Genomic DNA, 27,681 nt, shown 5'->3' with positions numbered 1-27,681 from the left:
AATTAACCACCTGCTATCATGAGAGACATCAGGGCTGCATCTTTTGAGCCCAGTACTGAGCCTGAAAAGCATTTCCAACCCCACTTACAAGTGAAACTTGCTAAAATGTGCCTCTCTGCTCTTCACTGAAAAGCTTGGTTCTGCATACATTTTTAGCATACGTTTGCTCCTGCTGGGTCAGCCGAGCAGCGAATTTCTAATTAACCACCTGCTATCATGAGAGACATCAGGGCTGCATCTTTTGAGCCCAGTACTGAGCCTGAAAAGCATTTCCAACCCCACTTACAAGTGAAACTTGCTAAAATGTGCTTGGCTGCTCTTCACTGAAAAGCTGGTTCTGCAACATTTTTAGCATACGTTTGCTTCTGCTGGGTCAGCCGAGCAGCAAATTTCTACTTAACCACCTGCTATCATGAGAGACATCAGGGCTGCATCTTTTGAGCCCAGTACTGATCCTGAATAGCGTTTCAACCCCACTTACAAGTGAAACTTGCTAAAATGTGCCTCTCTGCTCTTCACTGAAAAGCTTGGTTCTGCATACATGTTTAGCATACGTTTGCTCCTGCTGGGTCAGCCGAGCAGCGAATTTCTAAATAACCACCTGCTATCATGAGAGACATCAGGGCTGCATCTTTTGAGCCCAGTACTGAGCCTGAAAAGCGTTTCCAACCCCACTTACAAGTGAAACTTGCTAAAATGTGCCTCTCTGCTCTTCACTGAAAAGCTTGGTTCTGCAAACATTTTTAGCATACGTTTGCTCCTGCTGGGTCAGCCGAGCAGCAAATTTCTAATTAACCACCTGCTATCATGAGAGACATCAGGGCTGCATCTTTTGAGCCCAGTACTGAGCCTGAGAAGCGTTTCCAACCCCACTTACAAGTGAAACTTGCTCAAATGTGCCTGGATGCTCTTCACTGAAAAGCTTGGTTCTGCATACATTTTTAGCATATGTTTGCTCCTGCTGGGTCAGCCGAGCAGCGAATTTCTAATTAACCACCTGCTATCATGAGAGACATCAGGGCTGCATCTTTTGAGCCCAGTACTGAGCCTGAAAAGCATTTCCAACCCCACTTACAAGTGAAACTTGCTAAAATGTGCCTGGCTGCTCTTCACTGAAAAGCTGGTTCTGCAACATTTTTAGCATACGTTTGCTCCTGCTGGGTCAGCCGAGCAGCGAATTTCTAATTAACCACCTGCTATCATGAGAGACATCAGGGCTGCATCTTTTGAGCCCAGTACTGAGCCTGAAAAGCGTTTCCAACCCCACTTACAAGTGAAACTTGCTAAAATGTGCCTCTCTGCTCTTCACTGAAAAGCTTGGTTCTGCATACATTTTTAGCATACGTTTGCTCCTGCTGGGTCAGCCGAGCAGCAAATTTCTAATTAACCACCTGCTATCATGAGAAACATCAGGGCTGCATCTTTTGAGCCCAGTACTGAGCCTGAAAAGCGTTTCCAACCCCACTTACAAGTGAAACTTGCTAAAATGTGCCTGGATGCTCTTCACTGAAAAGCTTGGTTCTGCATACGATTTTAGCATATGTTTGCTCCTGTTGGGTCAGCCGAGCAGCGAATTTCTAATTAACCACCTGCTATCATGAGAGACATCAGGGCTGCATCTTTTGAGCCCAGTACTGAGCCTGAAAAGCGTTTCCAACCCCACTTACAAGTGAAACTTGCTAAAATGTGCCTCTCTGCTCTTCACTGAAAAGCTTGGTTCTGCATACATTTTTAGCATACGTTTGCTCCTGCTGGGTCAGCCGAGCAGCGAATTTCTAATTAACCACCTGCTATCATGAGAGACATCAGGGCTGCATCTTTTGAGCCCAGTACTGAGCCTGAAAAGCGTTTCCAACCCCACTTACAAGTGAAACTTGCTAAAATGTGCCTCTCTGCTCTTCACTGAAAAGCTTGGTTCTGCATAAATTTTTAGCATACGTTTGCTCCTGCTGGGTCAGCCGAGCAGCAAATTTCTAATTAACCACCTGCTATCATGAGAGACATCAGGGCTGCATCTTTTGAGCCCAGTACTGAGCCTGAAAAGCATTTCCAACCCCACTTACAAGTGAAACTTGCTAAAATGTGCCTGGATGCTCTTCACTGAAAAGCTTGGTTCTGTATACATTTTTAGCATACGTTTGCTCCTGTTGGGTCAGCCGAGCAGCGAATTTCTAATTAACCACCTGCTATCATGAGAGACATCAGGGCTGCATCTTTTGAGCCCAGTACTGAGCCTGAAAAGCATTTCCAACCCCACTTACAAGTGAAACTTGCTAAAATGTGCCTCTCTGCTCTTCCCTGAAAAGCTTGGTTCTGCATACATTTTTAGCATACGTTTGCTCCTGCTGGGTCAGCCGAGCAGCGAATTTCTAATTAACCACCTGCTATCATGAGAGACATCAGGGCTGCATCTTTTGAGCCCAGTACTGAGCCTGAAAAGCATTTCCAACCCACTTACAAGTGAAACTTGCTAAAATGTGCCTGGCTGCTCTTCACTGAAAAGCTGGTTCTGCAACATTTTTAGCATACGTTTGCTCCTGCTGGGTCAGCCGAGCAGCGAATTTCTAATTAACCACCTGCTATCATGAGAGACATCAGGGCTGCATCTTTTGAGCCCAGTACTGAGCCTGAAAAGCGTTTCCAACCCCACTTACAAGTGAAACTTGCTAAAATGTGCCTCTCTGCTCTTCACTGAAAAGCTTGGTTCTGCATACATTTTTAGCATACGTTTGCTCCTGCTGGGTCAGCCGAGCAGCAAATTTCTAATTAACCACCTGCTATCATGAGAGACATCAGGGCTGCATCTTTTGAGCCCAGTACTGAGCCTGAAAAGCGTTTCCAACCCCACTTACAAGTGAAACTTGCTAAAATGTGCCTGGATGCTCTTCACTGAAAAGCTTGGTTCTGCATACATTTTTAGCATACGTTTGCTCCTGCTGGGTCAGCCGAGCAGCGAATTTCTAATTAACCACCTGCTATCATGAGAGACATCAGGGCTGCATCTTTTGAGCCCAGTACTGAGCCTGAAAAGCATTTCCAACCCCACTTACAAGTGAAACTTCTAAAATGTGCCTCTCTGCTCTTCACTGAAAAGCTTGGTTCTGCATACAATTTTAGCATACGTTTGCTCCTGCTGGGTCAGCCGAGCAGCAAATTTCTAATTAACCACCTGCTATCATGAGAGACATCAGGGCTGCATCTTTTGAGCCCAGTACTGAGCCTGAAAAGCGTTTCCAACCCCACTTACAAGTGAAACTTGCTAAAATGTGCCTGGCTGCTCTTCACTGAAAAGCTTGGTTCTGCATACATTTTTAGCATACGTTTGCTCCTGCTGGGTCAGCCGAGCAGCGAATTTCTAATTAACCACCTGCTATCATGAGAGACATCAGGGCTGCATCTTTTGAGCCCAGTACTGAGCCTGAAAAGCATTTCCAACCCCACTTACAAGTGAAACTTGCTAAAATGTGCCTGGATGCTCTTCACTGAAAAGCTTGGTTCTGCATACATTTTTAGCATACGTTTGCTCCTGTTGGGTCAGCCGAGCAGCGAATTTCTAATTAACCACCTGCTATCATGAGAGACATCAGGGCTGCATCTTTTGAGCCCAGTACTGAGCCTGAAAAGCATTTCCAACCCCACTTACAAGTGAAACTTGCTAAAATGTGCCTCTCTACTCTTCACTGAAAAGCTTGGTTCTGCATACATTTTTAGCATACGTTTGCTCCTGCTGGGTCAGCTGAGCAGCGAATTTCTAATTAACCACCTGCTATCATGAGAGACATCAGGGCTGCATCTTTTGAGCCCAGTACTGAGCCTGAAAAGCATTTCCAACCCCACTTACAAGTGAAACTTGCTAAAATGTGCTTGGCTGCTCTTCACTGAAAAGCTGGTTCTGCAACATTTTTAGCATACGTTTGCTTCTGCTGGGTCAGCCGAGCAGCAAATTTCTACTTAACCACCTGCTATCATGAGAGACATCAGGGCTGCATCTTTTGAGCCCAGTACTGAGCCTGAAAAGCGTTTCCAACCCCACTTACAAGTGAAACTTGCTAAAATGTGCCTGGCTGCTCTTCAGTGAAAAGCTTGGTTCTGCATACATTTTTAGCATACGTTTGCTCCTACCGGGTCAGCCGAGCAGTGAATTTCTAATTAACCACCTGCTATCATGAGAGACATCAGGGCTGCATCTTTTGAGCCCAGTACTGAGCCTGAAAAGCGTTTCCAACCCCACTTACAAGTGAAACTTGCTAAAATGTGCCCTCTCTGCTCTTCACTGAAAAGCTTGGTTCTGCATACATTTTTAGCATACGTTTGCTCCTGTTGGGTCAGCCGAGCAGCGAATTTCTAATTAACCACCTGCTATCATGAGAGACATCAGGGCTGCATCTTTTGAGCCCAGTAATGAGCCTGAAAAGCAATTCCAACCCCACTTACAAGTGAAACTTGCTAAAATGTGCCTCTCTGCTCTTCACTGAAAAGCTTGGTTCTCCATACATTTTTAGCATACGTTTGCTCCTGCTGGGTCAGCCGAGCAGCAAATTTCTACTTAACCACCTGCTATCATGAGAGACATCAGGGCTGCATCTTTTGAGCCCAGTAATGAGCCTGAAAAGCAATTCCAACCCCACTTACAAGTGAAACTTGCTAAAATGTGCCTCTCTGCTCTTCACTGAAAAGCTGGTTCTGCATACATTTTTGGCCTACGTGTGCTCCTGCTGGGTCAGTCGAGCAGTGAATTTCTAATTAACCACCTGCTATCATGAGAGACATCAGGGCTGCATCTTTTGAGCCCAGTACTGAGCCTGAAAAGCATTTCGAACCCCACTTACAAGTGAAACTTGCTAAAATGTGCCTCTCTGCTCTTCACTGAAAAGCTGGTTCTGCAACATTTTTAGCATACGTTTGCTCCTACCGGGTCAGCCGAGCAGTGAATTTCTAATTAACCACCTGCTATCATGAGAGACATCAGGGCTGCATCTTTTGAGCCCAGTACTGAGCCTGAAAAGCGTTTCCAACCCCACTTACAAGTGAAACTTGCTAAAATGTGCCTCTCTGCTCTTCACTGAAAAGCTTGGTTCTGCATACATTTTTAGCATACGTTTGCTCCTGCTGGGTCAGCCGAGCAGCAAATTTCTAATTAACCACCTGCTATCATGAGAGACATCAGGGCTGCATCTTTTGAGCCCAGTACTGAGCCTGAAAAGCGTTTCCAACCCCACTTACAAGTGAAACTTGCTAAAATGTACCTGGATGCTCTTCACTGAAAAGCTTGGTTCTGCATACGATTTTAGCATACGTTTGCTCCTGCTGGGTCAGCCGAGCAGCAAATTTCTAATTAACCACCTGCTATCATGAGAGACATCAGGGCTGCATCTTTTGAGCCCAGTACTGAGCCTGAAAAGCGTTTCCAACCCCACTTACAAGTGAAACTTGCTAAAATGTGCCTGGCTGCTCTTCACTGAAAAGCTGGTTCTGCAACATTTTTAGCATACGTTTGCTCCTGCTGGGTCAGCCGAGCAGCGAATTTCTACTTAACCACCTGCTATCATGAGAGACATCAGGGCTGCATCTTTTGAGCCCAGTACTGAGCCTGAAAAGCATTTCCAACCCCACTTACAAGTGAAACTTGCTAAAATGTGCCTGGCTGCTCTTCACTGAAAAGCTGGTTCTGCAACATTTTTAGCATACGTTTGCTCCTGCTGGGTCAGCCGAGCAGCGAATCTCTAATTAACCACCTGCTATCATGAGAGACATCAGGGCTGCATCTTTTGAGCCCAGTACTGAGCCTGAAAAGCGTTTCCAACCCCACTTACAAGTGAAACTTGCTAAAATGTGCCTGGCTGCTCTTCACTGAAAAGCTGGTTCTGCAACATTTTTAGCATACGTTTGCTCCTGCTGGGTCAGCCGAGCAGCAAATTTCTACTTAACCACCTGCTATCATGAGAGACATCAGGGCTGCATCTTTTGAGCCCAGTACTGAGCCTGAAAAGCGTTTCCAACCCCACTTACAAGTGAAACTTGCTAAAATGTGCCTGGATGCTCTTCACTGAAAAGCTTGGTTCTGCATACATTTTTAGCATACGTTTGCTCCTGCTGGGTCAGCCGAGCAGCGAATTTCTAATTAACCACCTGCTATCATGAGAGACATCAGGGCTGCATCTTTTGAGCCCAGTACTGAGCCTGAAAAGCATTTCCAACCCCACTACAAGTGAAACTTGCTAAAATGTGCCTCTCTGCTCTTCACTGAAAAGCTTGGTTCTGCATACATTTTTAGCATACGTTTGCTCCTGCTGGGTCAGCCGAGCAGCAAATTTCTAATTAACCACCTGCTATCATGAGAGACATCAGGGCTGCATCTTTTGAGCCCAGTACTGAGCCTGAAAAGTGTTTCCAACCCCACTTACAAGTGAAACTTGCTAAAATGTGCCTGGCTGCTCTTCACTGAAAAGCTGGTTCTGCAACATTTTTAGCATACGTTTGCTCCTGCTGGGTCAGCCGAGCAGCAAATTTCTACTTAACCACCTGCTATCATGAGAGACATCAGGGCTGCATCTTTTGAGCCCAGTACTGAGCCTGAAAAGTGTTTCCAACCCCACTTACAAGTGAAACTTGCTAAAATGTGCCTGGCTGCTCTTCACTGAAAAGCTGGTTCTGCAACATTTTTAGCATACGTTTGCTCCTGCTGGGTCAGCCGAGCAGCAAATTTCTACTTAACCACCTGCTATCATGAGAGACATCAGGGCTGCATCTTTTGAGCCCAGTACTGAGCCTGAAAAGCGTATCCAACCCCACTTACAAGTGAAACTTGCTAAAATGTGCCTGGATGCTCTTCACTGAAAAGCTGGTTCTGCATACATTTTTGGCCTACGTTTGCTCCTGCTGGGTCAGTCGAGCAGTGAATTTCTAATTAACCACCTGCTATCATGAGAGACATCAGGGCTGCATCTTTTGAGCCCAGTACTGAGCCTGAAAAGCATTTCGAACCCCACTTACAAGTGAAACTTGCTAAAATGTGCCTGGCTGCTCTTCACTGAAAAGCTGGTTCTGCAACATTTTTAGCATACGTTTGCTCCTACCGGGTCAGCCGAGCAGTGAATTTCTAATTAACCACCTGCTATCATGAGAGACATCAGGGCTGCATCTTTTGAGCCCAGTACTGAGCCTGAAAAGCGTTTCCAACCCCACTTACAAGTGAAACTTGCTAAAATGTGCCTCTCTGCTCTTCACTGAAAAGCTTGGTTCTGCAACATTTTTAGCATACGTTTGCTCCTGCTGGGTCAGCCGAGCAGCAAATTTCTACTTAACCACCTGCTATCATGAGAGACATCAGGGCTGCATCTTTTGAGCCCAGTACTGAGCCTGAAAAGCGTTTCCAACCCCACTTACAAGTGAAACTTGCTAAAATGTGCCTCTCTGCTCTTCACTGAAAAGCTGGTTCTGCAACATTTTTAGCATACGTTTGCTCCTGCTGGGTCAGCCGAGCAGCAAATTTCTACTTAACCACCTGCTATCATGAGAGACATCAGGGCTGCATCTTTTGAGCCCAGTACTGAGCCTGAAAAGCGTTTCCAACCCCACTTACAAGTGAAACTTGCTAAAATGTGCCTGGATGCTCTTCTTTGAAAAGCTTGGTTCTGCATACATTTTAAGCATACGTTTGCTCCTGCTGGGTCAGCCGAGCAGCGAATTTCTAATTAACCACCTGCTATCATGAGAGACATCAGGGCTGCATCTTTTGAGCCCAGTACTGAGCCTGAAAAGCATTTCCAACCCCACTTACAAGTGAAACTTGCTAAAATGTGCCTGTCTGCTCTTCACTGAAAAGCTGGTTCTGCAACATTTTTAGCATACGTTTGCTCCTGCTGGGTCAGCCGAGCAGCGAATTTCTAATTAACCACCTGCTATCATGAGAGACATCAGGGCTGCATCTTTTGAGCCCAGTACTGAGCCTGAAAAGCGTTTCCAACCCCACTTACAAGTGAAACTTGCTAAAATGTGCCTCTCTGCTCTTCACTGAAAAGCTTGGTTATGCATACATTTTTAGCATACGTTTGCTCCTGCTGGGTCAGCCGAGCAGCAAATTTCTAATTAACCACCTGCTATCATGAGAGACATCAGGGCTGCATCTTTTGAGCCCAGTACTGAGCCTGAAAAGCGTTTCCAACCCCACTTACAAGTGAAACTTGCTAAAATGTGCCTGGCTGCTCTTCACTGAAAAGCTGGTTCTGCAACATTTTTAGCATACGTTTGCTCCTGCTGGGTCAGCCGAGCAGCAAATTTCTACTTAACCACCTGCTATCATGAGAGACATCAGGGCTGCATCTTTTGAGCCCAGTACTGAGCCTGAAAAGCGTTTCCAACCCCACTTACAAGTGAAACTTGCTAAAATGTGCCTGGCTGCTCTTCAGTGAAAAGCTTGGTTCTGCATACATTTTTAGCATACGTTTGCTCCTACCGGGTCAGCCGAGCAGTGAATTTCTAATTAACCACCTGCTATCATGAGAGACATCAGGGCTGCATCTTTTGAGCCCAGTACTGAGCCTGAAAAGCGTTTCCAACCCCACTTACAAGTGAAACTTGCTAAAATGTGCCCTCTCTGCTCTTCACTGAAAAGCTTGGTTCTGCATACATTTTTAGCATACGTTTGCTCCTGTTGGGTCAGCCGAGCAGCAAATTTCTAATTAACCACCTGCTATCATGAGAGACATCAGGGCTGCATCTTTTGAGCCCAGTAATGAGCCTGAAAAGCAATTCCAACCCCACTTACAAGTGAAACTTGCTAAAATGTGCCTCTCTGCTCTTCACTGAAAAGCTTGGTTCTCCATACATTTTTAGCATACGTTTGCTCCTGCTGGGTCAGCCGAGCAGCAAATTTCTACTTAACCACCTGCTATCATGAGAGACATCAGGGCTGCATCTTTTGAGCCCAGTAATGAGCCTGAAAAGCAATTCCAACCCCACTTACAAGTGAAACTTGCTAAAATGTGCCTCTCTGCTCTTCACTGAAAAGCTTGGTTCTGCATACATTTTTAGCATACGTTTGCTCCTGCTGGGTCAGCCGAGCAGCAAATTTCTAATTAACCACCTGCTATCATGAGAGACATCAGGGCTGCATCTTTTGAGCCCAGTACTGAGCCTGAAAAGCGTTTCCAACCCCACTTACAAGTGAAACTTGCTAAAATGTGCCTGGCTGCTCTTCACTGAAAAGCTGGTTCTGCAACATTTTTAGCATACGTTTGCTCCTGCTGGGTCAGCCGAGCAGCAAATTTCTACTTAACCACCTGCTATCATGAGAGACATCAGGGCTGCATCTTTTGAGCCCAGTACTGAGCCTGAAAAGCGTTTCCAACCCCACTTACAAGTGAAACTTGCTAAAATGTGCCTGGATGCTCTTCACTGAAAAGCTTGGTTCTGCATACATTTTTAGGATACGTTTGCTCCTGCTGGGTCAGCCGAGCAGCGAATTTCTAATTAACTACCTGCTATTATGAGAGACATCAGGGCTGCATCTTTTGAGCCCAGTACTGTGCCTAAAAAGCATTTCCAACCCCACTTACAAGTGACACTTGCTAAAATGTGCCTGGATGCTCTTCACTGAAAAGCTTGGTTCTGCATACATTTTTAGCATACGTTTGCTCCTGCTGGGTCAGCCGAGCAGCGAATTTCTAATTAACCACCTGCTATCATGAGAGACATCAGGGCTGCATCTTTTGAGCCCAGTACTGAGCCTGAAAAGCATTTCCAACCCCACTTACAAGTGAAACTTGCTAAAATGTGCCTGGCTGCTCTTCACTGAAAAGCTGGTTCTGCAACATTTTTAGCATACGTTTGCTCCTGCTGGGTCAGCCGAGCAGCGAATTTCTAATTAACCACCTGCTATCATGAGAGACATCAGGGCTGCATCTTTTGAGCCCAGTACTGAGCCTGAAAAGCGTTTCCAACCCCACTTACAAGTGAAACTTGCTAAAATGTGCCTCTCTGCTCTTCACTGAAAAGCTTGGTTCTGCATACATTTTTAGCATACGTTTGCTCCTGCTGGGTCAGCCGAGCAGCGAATTTCTAATTAACCACCTGCTATCATGAGAGACATCAGGGCTGCATCTTTTGAGCCCAGTACTGAGCCTGAAAAGCATTTCCAACCCCACTTACAAGTGAAACTTGCTAAAATGTGCCTGGCTGCTCTTCACTGAAAAGCTGGTTCTGCAACATTTTTAGCATACGTTTGCTCCTGCTGGGTCAGCCGAGCAGCGAATTTCTAATTAACCACCTGCTATCATGAGAGACATCAGGGCTGCATCTTTTGAGCCCAGTACTGAGCCTGAAAAGCGTTTCCAACCCCACTTACAAGTGAAACTTGCTAAAATGTGCCTGGATGCTCTTCACTGAAAAGCTTGGTTCTGCATACATTTTTAGCATACGTTTGCTCCTGCTGGGTCAGCCGAGCAGCGAATTTCTAATTAACCACCTGCTATCATGAGAGACATCAGGGCTGCATCTTTTGAGCCCAGTACTGAGCCTGAAAAGCATTTCCAACCCCACTTACAAGTGAAACTTGCTAAAATGTGCCTCTCTGCTCTTCACTGAAAAGCTTGGTTCTGCATACAATTTTAGAATACGTTTGCTCCTGCTGGGTCAGCCGAGCAGCAAATTTCTAATTAACCACCTGCTATCATGAGAGACATCAGGGCTGCATCTTTTGAGCCCAGTACTGAGCCTGAAAAGCGTTTCCAACCCCACTTACAAGTGAAACTTGCTAAAATGTGCCTGGCTGCTCTTCACTGAAAAGCTGGTTCTGCAACATTTTTAGCATACGTTTGCTCCTGCTGGGTCAGCCGAGCAGCAAATTTCTACTTAACCACCTGCTATCATGAGAGACATCAGGGCTGCATCTTTTGAGCCCAGTACTGAGCCTGAAAAGCGTATCCAACCCAACTTACAAGGAAACTTGCTAAAATGTGCCTGGATACTCTTCACTGAAAAGCTTGGTTCTGCATACATTTTTAGCATACGTTTGCTCCTGCTGGGTCAGCCGAGCAGCGAATTTCTAATTAACCACCTGCTATCATGAGAGACATCAGGGCTGCATCTTTTGAGCCCAGTACTGAGCCTGAAAAGCGTTTCCAACCCCACTTACAAGTGAAACTTGCTAAAATGTGCCTCTCTGCTCTTCACTGAAAAGCTTGGTTCTGCATACATTTTTAGCATACGTTTGCTCCTGCTGGGTCAGCCGAGCAGCAAATTTCTAATTAACCACCTGCTATCATGAGAGACATCAGGGCTGCATCTTTTGAGCCCAGTACTGAGCCTGAAAAGCGTTTCCAACCCCACTTACAAGTGAAACTTGCTAAAATGTGCCTGGCTGCTCTTCACTGAAAAGCTGGTTCTGCAACATTTTTAGCATACGTTTGCTCCTGCTGGGTCAGCCGAGTAGCAAATTTCTACTTAACCACCTGCTATCATGAGAGACATCAGGGCTGCATCTTTTGAGCCCAGTACTGAGCCTGAAAAGCGTTTCCAACCCCACTTACAAGTGAAACTTGCTAAAATGTGCCTGGCTGCTCTTCAGTGAAAAGCTTGGTTCTGCATACATTTTTAGCATACGTTTGCTCCTACCGGGTCAGCCGAGCAGTGAATTTCTAATTAACCACCTGCTATCATGAGAGACATCAGGGCTGCATCTTTTGAGCCCAGTAATGAGCCTGAAAAGCAATTCCAACCCCACTTACAAGTGAAACTTGCTAAAATGTGCCTCTCTGCTCTTCACTGAAAAGCTTGGTTCTGCATACATTTTTAGCATACGTTTGCTCCTGCTGGGTCAGCCGAGCAGCAAATTTCTACTTAACCACCTGCTATCATGAGAGACATCAGGGCTGCATCTTTTGAGCCCAGTAATGAGCCTGAAAAGCAATTCCAACCCCACTTACAAGTGAAACTTGCTAAAATGTGCCTCTCTGCTCTTCACTGAAAAGCTGGTTCTGCATACATTTTTGGCCTACGTTTGCTCCTGCTGGGTCAGTCGAGCAGTGAATTTCTAATTAACCACCTGCTATCATGAGAGACATCAGGGCTGCATCTTTTGAGCCCAGTAATGAGCCTGAAAAGCATTTCGAACCCCACTTACAAGTGAAACTTGCTAAAATGTGCCTCTCTGCTCTTCACTGAAAAGCTGGTTCTGCAACATTTTTAGCATACGTTTGCTCCTACCGGGTCAGCCGAGCAGTGAATTTCTAATTAACCACCTGCTATCATGAGAGACATCAGGGCTGCATCTTTTGAGCCCAGTACTGAGCCTGAAAAGCGTTTCCAACCCCACTTACAAGTGAAACTTGCTAAAATGTGCGTCTCTGCTCTTCACTGAAAAGCTTGGTTCTGCATACATTTTTAGCATACGTTTGCTCCTGCTGGGTCAGCCGAGCAGCAAATTTCTAATTAACCACCTGCTATCATGAGAGACATCAGGGCTGCATCTTTTGAGCCCAGTACTGAGCCTGAAAAGCGTTTCCAACCCCACTTACAAGTGAAATTTGCTAAAATGTACCTGGATGCTCTTCACTGAAAAGCTTGGTTCTGCATACGATTTTAGCATACGTTTGCTCCTGTTGGGTCAGCCGAGCAGCGAATTTCTAATTAACCACCTGCTATCATGAGAGACATCAGGGCTGCATCTTTTGAGCCCAGTACTGAGCCTGAAAAGCATTTCCAACCCCGCTTACAAGTGAAACTTGCTAAAATGTGCCTGGATGCTCTTCACTGAAAAGCTTGGTTCTGCATACATTTTTAGCATACGTTTGCTCCTGTTGGGTCAGCCGAGCAGCGAATTTCTAATTAACCACCTGCTATCATGAGAGACATCAGGGCTGCATCTTTTGAGCCCAGTACTGAGCCTGAAAAGCATTTCCAACCCCACTTACAAGTGAAACTTGCTAAAATGTGCCTCTCTGCTCTTCACTGAAAAGCTTGGATCTGCATACATTTTTAGCATACGTTTGCTCCTGCTGGGTCAGCTGAGCAGCGAATTTCTAATTAACCACCTGCTATCATGAGAGACATCAGGGCTGCATCTTTTGAGCCCAGTACTGAGCCTGAAAAGCATTTCCAACCCCACTTACAAGTGAAACTTGCTAAAATGTGCTTGGCTGCTCTTCACTGAAAAGCTGGTTCTGCAACATTTTTAGCATACGTTTGCTTCTGCTGGGTCAGCCGAGCAGCAAATTTCTACTTAACCACCTGCTATCATGAGAGACATCAGGGCTGCATCTTTTGAGCCCAGTACTGAGCCTGAAAAGCATTTCCAACCCCACTTACAAGTGAAACTTGCTAAAATGTGCCTGGCTGCTCTTCACTGAAAAGCTGGTTCTGCAACATTTTTAGCATACGTTTGCTCCTGCTGGGTCAGCCGAGCAGCGAATTTCTAATTAACCACCTGCTATCATGAGAGACATCAGGGCTGCATCTTTTGAGCCCAGTACTGAGCCTGAAAAGCGTTTCCAACCCCACTTACAAGTGAAACTTGCTAAAATGTGCCTGGCTGCTCTTCACTGAAAAGCTGGTTCTGCAACATTTTTAGCATACGTTTGCTCCTGCTGGGTCAGCCGAGCAGCAAATTTCTACTTAACCACCTGCTATCATGAGAGACATCAGGGCTGCATCTTTTGAGCCCAGTACTGAGCCTGAAAAGTGTTTCCAACCCCACTTACAAGTGAAACTTGCTAAAATGTGCCTGGCTGCTCTTCACTGAAAAGCTGGTTCTGCAACATTTTTAGCATACGTTTGCTCCTGCTGGGTCAGCCGAGCAGCAAATTTCTACTTAACCACCTGCTATCATGAGAGACATCAGGGCTGCATCTTTTGAGCCCAGTACTGAGCCTGAAAAGCGTATCCAACCCCACTTACAAGTGAAACTTGCTAAAATGTGCCTGGATGCTCTTCACTGAAAAGCTGGTCCTGCATACATTTTTGGCCTACGTTTGCTCCTGCTGGGTCAGTCGAGCAGTGAATTTCTAATTAACCACCTGCTATCATGAGAGACATCAGGGCTGCATCTTTTGAGCCCAGTACTGAGCCTGAAAAGCATTTCGAACCCCACTTACAAGTGAAACTTGCTAAAATGTGCCTGGCTGCTCTTCACTGAAAAGCTGGTTCTGCAACATTTTTAGCATACGTTTGCTCCTACCGGGTCAGCCGAGCAGTGAATTTCTAATTAACCACCTGCTATCATGAGAGACATCAGGGCTGCATCTTTTGAGCCCAGTACTGAGCCTGAAAAGCGTTTCCAACCCCACTTACAAGTGAAACTTGCTAAAATGTGCCTCTCTGCTCTTCACTGAAAAGCTTGGTTCTGCAACATTTTTAGCATACGTTTGCTCCTGCTGGGTCAGCCGAGCAGCAAATTTCTACTTAACCACCTGCTATCATGAGAGACATCAGGGCTGCATCTTTTGAGCCCAGTACTGAGCCTGAAAAGCGTTTCCAACCCCACTTACAAGTGAAACTTGCTAAAATGTGCCTCTCTGCTCTTCACTGAAAAGCTGGTTCTGCAACATTTTTAGCATACGTTTGCTCCTGCTGGGTCAGCCGAGCAGCAAATTTCTACTTAACCACCTGCTATCATGAGAGACATCAGGGCTGCATCTTTTGAGCCCAGTACTGAGCCTGAAAAGCGTTTCCAACCCCACTTACAAGTGAAACTTGCTAAAATGTGCCTGGATGCTCTTCTTTGAAAAGCTTGGTTCTGCATACATTTTTAGCATACGTTTGCTCCTGCTGGGTCAGCCGAGCAGCGAATTTCTAATTAACCACCTGCTATCATGAGAGACATCAGGGCTGCATCTTTTGAGCCCAGTACTGAGCCTGAAAAGCATTTCCAACCCCACTTACAAGTGAAACTTGCTAAAATGTGCCTCTCTGCTCTTCACTGAAAAGCTTGGTTCTGCATACATTTTTAGCATACGTTTGCTCCTGCTGGGTCAGCCGAGCAGCGAATTTCTACTTAACCACCTGCTATCATGAGAGACATCAGGGCTGCATCTTTTGAGCCCAGTACTGAGCCTGAAAAGCGTTTCCAACCCCACTTACAAGTGAAACTTGCTAAAATGTGCCTGGCTGCTCTTCACTGAAAAGCTGGTTCTGCAACATTTTTAGCATACGTTTGCTCCTGCTGGGTCAGCCGAGCAGCGAATCTCTAATTAACCACCTGCTATCATGAGAGACATCAGGGCTGCATCTTTTGAGCCCAGTACTGAGCCTGAAAAGCGTTTCCAACCCCACTTACAAGTGAAACTTGCTAAAATGTGCCTGGCTGCTCTTCACTGAAAAGCTGGTTCTGCAACATTATTAGCATACGTTTGCTCCTGCTGGGTCAGCCGAGCAGCGAATTTCTACTTAACCACCTGCTATCATGAGAGACATCAGGGCTGCATCTTTTGAGCCCAGTACTGAGCCTGAAAAGCGTTTCCAACCCCACTTACAAGTGAAACTTGCTAAAATGTGCCTGGATGCTCTTCACTGAAAAGCTTGGTTCTGCATACATTTTTAGCATACGTTTGCTCCTGCTGGGTCAGCCGAGCAGCAAATTTCTAATTAACCACCTGCTATCATGAGAGACATCAGGGCTGCATCTTTTGAGCCCAGTACTGAGCCTGAAAAGTGTTTCCAACCCCACTTACAAGTGAAACTTGCTAAAATGTGCCTGGCTGCTCTTCACTGAAAAGCTGGTTCTGCAACATTTTTAGCATACGTTTGCTCCTGCTGGGTCAGCCGAGCAGCAAATTTCTACTTAACCACCTGCTATCATGAGAGACATCAGGGCTGCATCTTTTGAGCCCAGTACTGAGCCTGAAAAGTGTTTCCAACCCCACTTACAAGTGAAACTTGCTAAAATGTGCCTGGCTGCTCTTCACTGAAAAGCTGGTTCTGCAACATTTTTAGCATACGTTTGCTCCTGCTGGGTCAGCCGAGCAGCAAATTTCTACTTAACCACCTGCTATCATGAGAGACATCAGGGCTGCATCTTTTGAGCCCAGTACTGAGCCTGAAAAGCGTATCCAACCCCACTTACAAGTGAAACTTGCTAAAATGTGCCTGGATGCTCTTCACTGAAAAGCTGGTTCTGCATACATTTTTGGCCTACGTTTGCTCCTGCTGGGTCAGTCGAGCAGTGAATTTCTAATTAACCACCTGCTATCATGAGAGACATCAGGGCTGCATCTTTTGAGCCCAGTACTGAGCCTGAAAAGCATTTCGAACCCCACTTACAAGTGAAACTTGCTAAAATGTGCCTGGCTGCTCTTCACTGAAAAGCTAGTTCTGCAACATTTTTAGCATACGTTTGCTCCTACCGGGTCAGCCGAGCAGTGAATTTCTAATTAACCACCTGCTATCATGAGAGACATCAGGGCTGCATCTTTTGAGCCCAGTACTGAGCCTGAAAAGCGTTTCCAACCCCACTTACAAGTGAAACTTGCTAAAATGTGCCTCTCTGCTCTTCACTGAAAAGCTTGGTTCTGCAACATTTTTAGCATACGTTTGCTCCTGCTGGGTCAGCCGAGCAGCAAATTTCTACTTAACCACCTGCTATCATGAGAGACATCAGGGCTGCATCTTTTGAGCCCAGTACTGAGCCTGAAAAGCGTTTCCAACCCCACTTACAAGTGAAACTTGCTAAAATGTGCCTCTCTGCTCTTCACTGAAAAGCTGGTTCTGCAACATTTTTAGCATACGTTTGCTCCTGCTGGGTCAGCCGAGCAGCAAATTTCTACTTAACCACCTGCTATCATGAGAGACATCAGGGCTGCATCTTTTGAGCCCAGTACTGAGCCTGAAAAGCGTTTCCAACCCCACTTACAAGTGAAACTTGCTAAAATGTGCCTGGATGCTCTTCTTTGAAAAGCTTGGTTCTGCATACATTTTTAGCATACGTTTGCTCCTGCTGGGTCAGCCGAGCAGCGAATTTCTAATTAACCACCTGCTATCATGAGAGACATCAGGGCTGCATCTTTTGAGCCCAGTACTGAGCCTGAAAAGCATTTCCAACCCCACTTACAAGTGAAACTTGCTAAAATGTGCCTCTCTGCTCTTCACTGAAAAGCTTGGTTCTGCATACATTTTTAGCATACGTTTGCTCCTGCTGGGTCAGCCGAGCAGCGAATTTCTACTTAACCACCTGCTATCATGAGAGACATCAGGGCTGCATCTTTTGAGCCCAGTACTGAGCCTGAAAAGCGTTTCCAACCCCACTTACAAGTGAAACTTGCTAAAATGTGCCTGGCTGCTCTTCACTGAAAAGCTGGTTCTGCAACATTTTTAGCATACGTTTGCTCCTGCTGGGTCAGCCGAGCAGCGAATCTCTAATTAACCACCTGCTATCATGAGAGACATCAGGGCTGCATCTTTTGAGCCCAGTACTGAGCCTGAAAAGCGTTTCCAACCCCACTTACAAGTGAAACTTGCTAAAATGTGCCTGGCTGCTCTTCACTGAAAAGCTGGTTCTGCAACATTATTAGCATACGTTTGCTCCTGCTGGGTCAGCCGAGCAGCGAATTTCTACTTAACCACCTGCTATCATGAGAGACATCAGGGCTGCATCTTTTGAGCCCAGTACTGAGCCTGAAAAGCGTTTCCAACCCCACTTACAAGTGAAACTTGCTAAAATGTGCCTGGATGCTCTTCACTGAAAAGCTTGGTTCTGCATACATTTTTAGCATACGTTTGCTCCTGCTGGGTCAGCCGAGCAGCGAATTTCTAATTAACCACCTGCTATCATGAGAGACATCAGGGCTGCATCTTTTGAGCCCAGTACTGAGCCTGAAAAGCATTTCCAACCCCACTTACAAGTGAAACTTGCTAAAATGTGCCTCTCTGCTCTTCACTGAAAAGCTTGGTTCTGCATACATTTTTAGCATACGTTTGCTCCTGCTGGGTCAGCCGAGCAGCAAATTTCTAATTAACCACCTGCTATCATGAGAGACATCAGGGCTGCATCTTTTGAGCCCAGTACTGAGCCTGAAAAGTGTTTCCAACCCCACTTACAAGTGAAACTTGCTAAAATGTGCCTGGCTGCTCTTCACTGAAAAGCTGGTTCTGCAACATTTTTAGCATACGTTTGCTCCTGCTGGGTCAGCCGAGCAGCAAATTTCTACTTAACCACCTGCTATCATGAGAGACATCAGGGCTGCATCTTTTGAGCCCAGTACTGAGCCTGAAAAGCGTATCCAACCCCACTTACAAGTGAAACTTGCTAAAATGTGCCTGGATGCTCTTCACTGAAAAGCTTGGTTCTGCATACATTTTTAGCATACGTTTGCTCCTGCTGGGTCAGCCGAGCAGCGAATTTCTAATTAACCACCTGCTATCATGAGAGACATCAGGGCTGCATCTTTTGAGCCCAGTACTGAGCCTGAAAAGCATTTCCAACCCCACTTACAAGTGAAACTTGCTAAAATGTGCCTGTCTGCTCTTCACTGAAAAGCTGGTTCTGCAACATTTTTAGCATACGTTTGCTCCTGCTGGGTCAGCCGAGCAGCGAATTTCTAATTAACCACCTGCTATCGTGAGAGACATCAGGGCTGCATCTTTTGAGCCCAGTACTGAGCCTGAAAAGCGTTTCCAACCCCACTTACAAGTGAAACTTGCTAAAATGTGCCTCTCTGCTCTTCACTGAAAAGCTTGGTTCTGCATACATTTTTAGCATACGTTTGCTCCTGCTGGGTCAGCCGAGCAGCAAATTTCTAATTAACCACCTGCTATCATGAGAGACATCAGGGCTGCATCTTTTGAGCCCAGTACTGAGCCTGAAAAGCGTTTCCAACCCCACTTACAAGTGAAACTTGCTAAAATGTGCCTGGCTGCTCTTCACTGAAAAGCTGGTTCTGCAACATTTTTAGCATACGTTTGCTCCTGCTGGGTCAGCCGAGCAGCAAATTTCTACTTAACCACCTGCTATCATGAGAGACATCAGGGCTGCATCTTTTGAGCCCAGTACTGAGCCTGATAAGCATTTCCAACCCCACTTACAAGTGAAACTTGCTAAAATGTGCCTGGCTGCTCTTCACTGAAAAGCTGGTTCTGCAACATTTTTAGCATACGTTTGCTCCTGCTGGGTCAGCCGAGCAGCAAATTTCTAATTAACCACCTGCTATCATGAGAGACATCAGGGCTGCATCTTTTGAGCCCAGTACTGAGCCTGAAAAGCGTTTCCAACCCCACTTACAAGTGAAACTTGCTAAAATGTGCCTGGCTGCTCTTCACTGAAAAGCTGGTTCTGCAACATTTTTAGCATACGTTTGCTCCTGCTGGGTCAGCCGAGCAGCAAATTTCTACTTAACCACCTGCTATCATGAGAGACATCAGGGCTGCATCTTTTGAGCCCAGTACTGAGCCTGATAAGCATTTCCAACCCCACTTACAAGTGAAACTTGCTAAAATGTGCCTGGCTGCTCTTCACTGAAAAGCTGGTTCTGCAACATTTTTAGCATACGTTTGCTCCTGCTGGGTCAGCCGAGCAGCAAATTTCTAATTAACCACCTGCTATCATGAGAGACATCAGGGCTGCATCTTTTGAGCCCAGTACTGAGCCTGAAAAGCGTTTCCAACCCCACTTACAAGTGAAACTTGCTAAAATGTGCCTCTCTGCTCTTCACTGAAAAGCTTGGTTCTGCATACATTTTTAGCATACGTTTGCTCCTGCCGGGTCAGCCGAGCAGCGAATTTCTAATTAACCACCTGCTATCATGAGAGACATCAGGGCTGCATCTTTTGAGCCCAGTACTGAGCCTGAAAAGCGTTTCCAACCCCACTTACAAGTGAAACTTGCTAAAATGTGCCTGGCTGCTCTTCAGTGAAAAGCTTGGTTCTGCATACATTTTTAGCATACGTTTGCTCCTACCGGGTCAGCCGAGCAGTGAATTTCTAATTAACCACCTGCTATCATGAGAGACATCAGGGCTGCATCTTTTGAGCCCCGTCTGAGCCTGAAAAGCGTTTCTAACCCCACTTACAAGTGAAACTTGCTAAAATGTGCTCTTCACTGAAAAGCTTGGTTCTGCATACATTTTTAGCATACGTTTGCTCCTGTTGGGTCAGCCGAGCAGCGAATTTCTAATTAACCACCTGCTATCATGAGAGACATCAGGGCTGCATCTTTTGAGCCCAGTAATGAGCCTGAAAAGCAATTCCAACCCCACTTACAAGTGAAACTTGCTAAAATGTGCCTCTCTGCTCTTCACTGAAAAGCTTGGTTCTCCATACATTTTTAGCATACGTTTGCTCCTGCTGGGTCAGCCGAGCAGCAAATTTCTACTTAACCACCTGCTATCATGAGAGACATCAGGGCTGCATCTTTTGAGCCCAGTACTGAGCCTGAAAAGCATTTCCAACCCCACTTACAAGTGAAACTTGCTAAAATGTGCCTCTCTGCTCTTCACCGAAAAGCTTGGTTCTGCATACATTTTTAGCATACGTTTGCTCCTGCTGGGTCAGCCGAGCAGCGAATTTCTACTTAACCACCTGCTATCATGAGAGACATCAGGGCTGCATCTTTTGAGCCCAGTACTGAGCCTGAAAAGCGTTTCCAACCCCACTTACAAGTGAAACTTGCTAAAATGTGCCTGGCTGCTCTTCACTGAAAAGCTGGTTCTGCAACATTTTTAGCATACGTTTGCTCCTGCTGGGTCAGCCGAGCAGCGAATCTCTAATTAACCACCTGCTATCACGAGAGACATCAGGGCTGCATCTTTTGAGCCCAGTACTGAGCCTGAAAAGCGTTTCCAACCCCACTTACAAGTGAAACTTGCTAAAATGTGCCTGGCTGCTCTTCACTGAAAAGCTGGTTCTGCAACATTATTAGCATACGTTTGCTCCTGCTGGGTCAGCCGAGCAGCGAATTTCTACTTAACCACCTGCTATCATGAGAGACATCAGGGCTGCATCTTTTGAGCCCAGTACTGAGCCTGAAAAGCGTTTCCAACCCCACTTACAAGTGAAACTTGCTAAAATGTGCCTGGATGCTCTTCACTGAAAAGCTTGGTTCTGCATACATTTTTAGCATACGTTTGCTCCTGCTGGGTCAGCCGAGCAGCGAATTTCTAATTAACCACCTGCTATCATGAGAGACATCAGGGCTGCATCTTTTGAGCCCAGTACTGAGCCTGAAAAGCATTTCCAACCCCACTTACAAGTGAAACTTGCTAAAATGTGCCTCTCTGCTCTTCACTGAAAAGCTTGGTTCTGCATACATTTTTAGCATACGTTTGCTCCTGCTGGGTCAGCCGAGCAGCAAATTTCTAATTAACCACCTGCTATCATGAGAGACATCAGGGCTGCATCTTTTGAGCCCAGTACTGAGCCTGAAAAGTGTTTCCAACCCCACTTACAAGTGAAACTTGCTAAAATGTGCCTGGCTGCTCTTCACTGAAAAGCTGGTTCTGCAACATTTTTAGCATACGTTTGCTCCTGCTGGGTCAGCCGAGCAGCAAATTTCTACTTAACCACCTGCTATCATGAGAGACATCAGGGCTGCATCTTTTGAGCCCAGTACTGAGCCTGAAAAGCGTATCCAACCCCACTTACAAGTGAAACTTGCTAAAATGTGCCTGGATGCTCTTCACTGAAAAGCTTGGTTCTGCATACATTTTTAGCATACGTTTGCTCCTGCTGGGTCAGCCGAGCAGCGAATTTCTAATTAACCACCTGCTATCATGAGAGACATCAGGGCTGCATCTTTTGAGCCCAGTACTGAGCCTGAAAAGCATTTCCAACCCCACTTACAAGTGAAACTTGCTAAAATGTGCCTGTCTGCTCTTCACTGAAAAGCTGGTTCTGCAACATTTTTAGCATACGTTTGCTCCTGCTGGGTCAGCCGAGCAGCGAATTTCTAATTAACCACCTGCTATCGTGAGAGACATCAGGGCTGCATCTTTTGAGCCCAGTACTGAGCCTGAAAAGCGTTTCCAACCCCACTTACAAGTGAAACTTGCTAAAATGTGCCTCTCTGCTCTTCACTGAAAAGCTTGGTTCTGCATACATTTTTAGCATACGTTTGCTCCTGCTGGGTCAGCCGAGCAGCAAATTTCTAATTAACCACCTGCTATCATGAGAGACATCAGGGCTGCATCTTTTGAGCCCAGTACTGAGCCTGAAAAGCGTTTCCAACCCCACTTACAAGTGAAACTTGCTAAAATGTGCCTGGCTGCTCTTCACTGAAAAGCTGGTTCTACAACATTTTTAGCATACGTTTGCTCCTGCTGGGTCAGCCGAGCAGCAAATTTCTACTTAACCACCTGCTATCATGAGAGACATCAGGGCTGCATCTTTTGAGCCCAGTACTGAGCCTGAAAAGCGTTTCCAACCCCACTTACAAGTGAAACTTGCTAAAATGTGCCTGGCTGCTCTTCACTAAAAAGCTGGTTCTGCAACATTTTTAGCATACGTTTGCTCCTGCTGGGTCAGCCGAGCAGCAAATTTCTACTTAACCACCTGCTATCATGAGAGACATCAGGGCTGCATCTTTTGAGCCCAGTACTGAGCCTGAAAAGCGTTTCCAACCCCACTTACAAGTGAAACTTGCTAAAATGTGCCTGGCTGCTCTTCAGTGAAAAGCTTGGTTCTGCATACATTTTTAGCATACGTTTGCTCCTACCGGGTCAGCCGAGCAGTGAATTTCTAATTAACCACCTGCTATCATGAGAGACATCAGGGCTGCATCTTTTGAGCCCCGTCTGAGCCTGAAAAGCGTTTCTAACCCCACTTACAAGTGAAACTTGCTAAAATGTGCTCTTCACTGAAAAGCTTGGTTCTGCATACATTTTTAGCATACGTTTGCTCCTGTTGGGTCAGCCGAGCAGCGAATTTCTAATTAACCACCTGCTATCATGAGAGACATCAGGGCTGCATCTTTTGAGCCCAGTAATGAGCCTGAAAAGCAATTCCAACCCCACTTACAAGTGAAACTTGCTAAAATGTGCCTCTCTGCTCTTCACTGAAAAGCTTGGTTCTCCATACATTTTTAGCATACGTTTGCTCCTGCTGGGTCAGCCGAGCAGCAAATTTCTACTTAACCACCTGCTATCATGAGAGACATCAGGGCTGCATCTTTTGAGCCCAGTACTGAGCCTGAAAAGCATTTCCAACCCCACTTACAAGTGAAACTTGCTAAAATGTGCCTCTCTGCTCTTCACCGAAAAGCTTGGTTCTGCATACATTTTTAGCATACGTTTGCTCCTGCTGGGTCAGCCGAGCAGCGAATTTCTACTTAACCACCTGCTATCATGAGAGACATCAGGGCTGCATCTTTTGAGCCCAGTACTGAGCCTGAAAAGCGTTTCCAACCCCACTTACAAGTGAAACTTGCTAAAATGTGCCTGGCTGCTCTTCACTGAAAAGCTGGTTCTGCAACATTTTTAGCATACGTTTGCTCCTGCTGGGTCAGCCGAGCAGCGAATCTCTAATTAACCACCTGCTATCATGAGAGACATCAGGGCTGCATCTTTTGAGCCCAGTACTGAGCCTGAAAAGCGTTTCCAACCCCACTTACAAGTGAAACTTGCTAAAATGTGCCTGGCTGCTCTTCACTGAAAAGCTGGTTCTGCAACATTATTAGCATACGTTTGCTCCTGCTGGGTCAGCCGAGCAGCGAATTTCTACTTAACCACCTGCTATCATGAGAGACATCAGGGCTGCATCTTTTGAGCCCAGTACTGAGCCTGAAAAGCGTTTCCAACCCCACTTACAAGTGAAACTTGCTAAAATGTGCCTGGATGCTCTTCACTGAAAAGCTTGGTTCTGCATACATTTTTAGCATACGTTTGCTCCTGCTGGGTCAGCCGAGCAGCGAATTTCTAATTAACCACCTGCTATCATGAGAGACATCAGGGCTGCATCTTTTGAGCCCAGTACTGAGCCTGAAAAGCATTTCCAACCCCACTTACAAGTGAAACTTGCTAAAATGTGCCTCTCTGCTCTTCACTGAAAAGCTTGGTTCTGCATACATTTTTAGCATACGTTTGCTCCTGCTGGGTCAGCCGAGCAGCAAATTTCTAATTAACCACCTGCTATCATGAGAGACATCAGGGCTGCATCTTTTGAGCCCAGTACTGAGCCTGAAAAGTGTTTCCAACCCCACTTACAAGTGAAACTTGCTAAAATGTGCCTGGCTGCTCTTCACTGAAAAGCTGGTTCTGCAACATTTTTAGCATACGTTTGCTCCTGCTGGGTCAGCCGAGCAGCAAATTTCTACTTAACCACCTGCTATCATGAGAGACATCAGGGCTGCATCTTTTGAGCCCAGTACTGAGCCTGAAAAGCGTATCCAACCCCACTTACAAGTGAAACTTGCTAAAATGTGCCTGGATGCTCTTCACTGAAAAGCTTGGTTCTGCATACATTTTTAGCATACGTTTGCTCCTGCTGGGTCAGCCGAGCAGCGAATTTCTAATTAACCACCTGCTATCATGAGAGACATCAGGGCTGCATCTTTTGAGCCCAGTACTGAGCCTGAAAAGCATTTCCAACTCCACTTACAAGTGAAACTTGCTAAAATGTGCCTGTCTGCTCTTCACTGAAAAGCTGGTTCTGCAACATTTTTAGCATACGTTTGCTCCTGCTGGGTCAGCCGAGCAGCGAATTTCTAATTAACCACCTGCTATCGTGAGAGACATCAGGGCTGCATCTTTTGAGCCCAGTACTGAGCCTGAAAAGCGTTTCCAACCCCACTTACAAGTGAAACTTGCTAAAATGTGCCTCTCTGCTCTTCACTGAAAAGCTTGGTTCTGCATACATTTTTAGCATACGTTTGCTCCTGCTGGGTCAGCCGAGCAGCAAATTTCTAATTAACCACCTGCTATCATGAGAGACATCAGGGCTGCATCTTTTGAGCCCGGTACTGAGCCTGAAAAGCGTTTCCAACCCCACTTACAAGTGAAACTTGCTAAAATGTGCCTGGCTGCTCTTCACTGAAAAGCTGGTTCTGCAACATTTTTAGCATACGTTTGCTCCTGCTGGGTCAGCCGAGCAGCAAATTTCTACTTAACCACCTGCTATCATGAGAGACATCAGGGCTGCATCTTTTGAGCCCAGTACTGAGCCTGAAAAGCGTTTCCAACCCCACTTACAAGTGAAACTTGCTAAAATGTGCCTGGCTGCTCTTCAGTGAAAAGCTTGGTTCTGCATACATTTTTAGCATACGTTTGCTCCTACCGGGTCAGCCGAGCAGTGAATTTCTAATTAACCACCTGCTATCATGAGAGACATCAGGGCTGCATCTTTGAGCCCAGTACTGAGCCTGAAAAGCATTTCCAACCCCACTTACAAGTGAAACTTGCTAAAATGTGCCCTCTCTGCTCTTCACTGAAAAGCTTGGTTCTGCATACATTTTTAGCATACGTTTGCTCCTGTTGGGTCAGCCGAGCAGCGAATTTCTAATTAACCACCTGCTATCATGAGAGACATCAGGGCTGCATCTTTTGAGCCCAGTACTGAGCCTGAAAAGCGTTTCCAACCCCACTTACAAGTGAAACTTGCTAAAATGTGCCTCTCTGCTCTTCACTGAAAAGCTTGGTTCTGCATACATTTTTAGCATACGTTTGCTCCTGCTGGGTCAGCCGAGCAGCGAATTTCTAATTAACCACCTGCTATCATGAGAGACATCAGGGCTGCATCTTTTGAGCCCAGTACTGAGCCTGAAAAGCATTTCCAACCCCACTTACAAGTGAAACTTGCTAAAATGTGCCTGGATGCTCTTCACTGAAAAGCTTGGTTCTGCATACATTTTTAGCATACGTTTGCTCCTACTGGGTCAGCTGAGCAGCGAATTTCTAATTAACCACCTGCTATCATGAGAGACATCAGGGCTGCATCTTTTGAGCCCAGTACTGAGCCTGAAAAGCATTTCCAACCCCACTTACAAGTGAAACTTGCTAAAATGTGCCTGGCTGCTCTTCACTGAAAAGCTGGTTCTGCAACATTTTTAGCATACGTTTGCTCCTGCTGGGTCAGCCGAGCAGCAAATTTCTAATTAACCACCTGCTATCATGAGAGACATCAGGGCTGCATCTTTTGAGCCCAGTACTGAGCCTGAAAAGCGTTTCCAACCCCACTTACAAGTGAAACTTGCTAAAATGTGCCTCTCTCCTCTTCACTGAAAAGCTTGGTTCTGCATACATTTTTAGCATACGTTTGCTCCTGCCGGGTCAGCCGAGCAGCGAATTTCTAATTAACCACCTGCTATCATGAGAGACATCAGGGCTGCATCTTTTGAGCCCAGTACTGAGCCTGAAAAGTATTTCCAACCCCACTTACAAGTGAAACTTGCTAAAATGTGCCTCTCTGCTCTTCACTGAAAAGCTTGGTTCTGCATACATTTTTAGCATACGTTTGCTCCTGCTGGGTCAGCCGAGCAGCAAATTTCTAATTAACCACCTGCTATCATGAGAGACATCAGGGCTGCATCTTTTGAGCCCAGTACTGAGCCTGAAAAGCGTTTCCAACCCCACTTACAAGTGAAACTTGCTAAAATGTGCCTGGCTGCTCTTCACTAAAAAGCTGGTTCTGCAACATTTTTAGCATACGTTTGCTCCTGCTGGGTCAGCCGAGCAGCAAATTTCTACTTAACCACCTGCTATCATGAGAGACATCAGGGCTGCATCTTTTGAGCCCAGTACTGAGCCTGAAAAGCGTTTCCAACCCCACTTACAAGTGAAACTTGCTAAAATGTGCCTGGCTGCTCTTCAGTGAAAAGCTTGGTTCTGCATACATTTTTAGCATACGTTTGCTCCTACCGGGTCAGCCGAGCAGTGAATTTCTAATTAACCACCTGCTATCATGAGAGACATCAGGGCTGCATCTTTTGAGCCCCGTCTGAGCCTGAAAACCGTTTCTAACCCCACTTACAAGTGAAACTTGCTAAAATGTGCTCTTCACTGAAAAGCTTGGTTCTGCATTCATTTTTAGCATACGTTTGCTCCTGTTGGGTCAGCCGAGCAGCGAATTTCTAATTAACCACCTGCTATCATGAGAGACATCAGGGCTGCATCTTTTGAGCCCAGTAATGAGCCTGAAAAGCAATTCCAACCCCACTTACAAGTGAAACTTGCTAAAATGTGCCTCTCTGCTCTTCACTGAAAAGCTTGGTTCTCCATACATTTTTAGCATACGTTTGCTCCTGCTGGGTCAGCCGAGCAGCAAATTTCTACTTAACCACCTGCTATCATGAGAGACATCAGGGCTGCATCTTTTGAGCCCAGTACTGAGCCTGAAAAGCATTTCCAACCCCACTTACAAGTGAAACTTGCTAAAATGTGCCTCTCTGCTCTTCACCGAAAAGCTTGGTTCTGCATACATTTTTAGCATACGTTTGCTCCTGCTGGGTCAGCCGAGCAGCGAATTTCTACTTAACCACCTGCTATCATGAGAGACATCAGGGCTGCATCTTTTGAGCCCAGTACTGAGCCTGAAAAGCGTTTCCAACCCCACTTACAAGTGAAACTTGCTAAAATGTGCCTGGCTGCTCTTCACTGAAAAGCTGGTTCTGCAACATTTTTAGCATATGTTTGCTCCTGCTGGGTCAGCCGAGCAGCGAATCTCTAATTAACCACCTGCTATCATGAGAGACATCAGGGCTGCATCTTTTGAGCCCAGTACTGAGCCTGAAAAGCGTTTCCAACCCCACTTACAAGTGAAACTTGCTAAAAT

Source organism: Lissotriton helveticus, chromosome 2_1 (assembly GCF_964261635.1).
Source record: "Lissotriton helveticus chromosome 2_1, aLisHel1.1, whole genome shotgun sequence".
Classification (NCBI taxonomy): Eukaryota; Metazoa; Chordata; class Amphibia; order Caudata; family Salamandridae; genus Lissotriton; species Lissotriton helveticus.
This window is presented reverse-complemented; position numbering follows the sequence as displayed.